The sequence below is a fragment of the Athene cunicularia genome, unplaced genomic scaffold, assembly GCF_003259725.1.
Source record: "Athene cunicularia isolate RWA unplaced genomic scaffold, athCun1 SCF_262, whole genome shotgun sequence".
Lineage (NCBI taxonomy): Eukaryota > Metazoa > Chordata > Aves > Strigiformes > Strigidae > Athene > Athene cunicularia.
In genome coordinates, this window is record NW_020799336.1 from 1 (window position 1) to 1,918 (window position 1,918).

General features: G+C 61.4%; 1 long non-coding RNA gene across 1 annotated transcript; it reads left to right on the top strand.

Moving 5' to 3' along the window:
- Window positions 1-1,910, top strand: LOC113490746. Its single transcript, XR_003400298.1, has 3 exons — window positions 1-100; window positions 352-415; window positions 1,802-1,910. It is a non-coding gene; the product is annotated as an uncharacterized LOC113490746 (long non-coding RNA).
- The last annotated feature ends 8 nt before the right edge of the window (window positions 1,911-1,918 follow it).

A 1,918-nucleotide genomic window follows, 5' to 3' on the forward strand; every position in this document is an offset into this window, starting at 1 on the left:
CAAGAAGGGGTTGCGCTTGGAGGACTTCAACTACAACAACAAGAACATCACCGACGAGATCTACCGGGCCCTCAACTCTTCTGCCTTTGAGGGCGTCTCGGTGCGTCGCCCATACCTGGGCCCCTGCCAGTCCCCGGCCCCAGCGTGTCCTCCTGTCCCCAGCAAGGTCCCCCCATGTCCCCAACACCACCTTCGAGGTGGCGGGGAGGGCACCTTGAAGGCATCTCTCAAGGGTAACCCCCATGAGCGACCCCAAAACTCCCAGAGAGAATGTTTTTCCCAACACCCCTCCGGGGACGTGGTCCTGCCGCCTGACAGGTCGCCAACACCCATCTCCATCCCACCCCACAGGGACACGTTGTCTTCGACGCCAGCGGCTCCCGCATGGCCTGGACGCTCATCGAGCAGCTGCAAGGTGAGTGAGCACAGGCAGCCGCCCTATCGGGGTGACGCCGTCACCACGTTGCACGTGGTGACCACCGCCCAGCCTCCCGCAACACCCCTTCGCGCACACAACAGCCGCAGCTCAGCGTTGCGGCCGTGTTGCCTGCGCAACCACCCTAAGACACGCACCGGGAACACGTCCCACCGCTGCACAACCTCTCGAGGGGTGGCAGCACACACGGAACAACCGCGTTCGCCACGTTCTTCTGGCCACGTGGCCAGTGTGTCCTCTGGATGTGACCAAGGGAGGTCCAGAGGTGGAGGCGGTTTGGGGGACAAGCAAGGAGCTTGGGACAAGAAAATCTTCATGAGCAGCCAACGTGGATTCACCAAGGAGAAGCCATGTTTGACCGTCGTGACCTTCTACTGGCTTGGTAGATGAGGGCAGAGCATTGGACATCGTCTACCTCGGCTTCAGGAGGGGGTTTCTACACCATCTCCCCGAAGATCCTCACAGAAGAGGTCTGGGCTGGACAAGGAGATGGTGAAAACGCGGCTGAACGGCCGGGTCCAGGGGTTGGGGACCAGTGGCAGAAGGTCCAGCTGGAGGCCGGTCACCAGTGGCGTACCCCAGGGGTCAATACTGGGGCCAGTCCTGGTCAACATCTTCAGGAATGCTCCGGATGCTGAGGCAGAGAGCAACCTTCAGCCAGTCTGCTGATGACACCAAACTGGGAGGAAGCGGCGGGGATGCCAGAGCGTCGTGCTGCCACCCAGAAGGACCTCGATAGGTTGGAGAAGTGGGCTGAGGGGAACCTCATCCGATTGAAGAAGGGGAGAAGTGCTCCAGGGACAACTTCAGGGACGACAACTCCAGACTGGGTGTGTGTGTGTCAACCAGTTTGGCAGAGAAGGTCCTGGAGGTGCTGGTGGTCACCACCTTGCCCACGAGTCAGTGATGTAAAGGTGGCCAACGGTGTTCTGGGCTGGAGGAGTGGCCGAGTGGTGATCCTCAGCACTGATGAGGTCACCCCTGGAGAGACGGGGCCGGTACTGGGCTCCCCAGTACAAGAGAGCTACTGGAGAGCATCCAGCAAAGGGCCGCGAAGCTGACGAAGGGGCTGGAGCGGAGGAAGCCCCAAGTGAGCATCAGGAGCCACTTTTTTCACGGTGCAGGTGGTGGAGTCTCCGTCCCTGGAGACATCCCAACGCCGCGTGGATGTGAACAGCAGGCTCTGGGTGGTCCTGCTTGAGCAGGGGGTTGGACCAGGTGGCCCCCAGAGGTCCCTTCCGACCCCCAAGCAGTCTGTGATCCTGTGGGGGTGTCCACAAAGGCTGGAGGGGTGTGTGTAGGGGGGGTGGTGGGGGTGTCACTCCTCCTGCCCTCCAACCTGACCCGTCTCTGCCGCCCTTGCAGGAGGGGTCTACAAGAAGATTGGCTACTACGACAGCACCAAGGACAACCTGTCCTGGTACAACAACGACAAGTGGATTGGTGAGCAGCGCCGCACGCGGGGTGTGAGCTGGGGGGGGG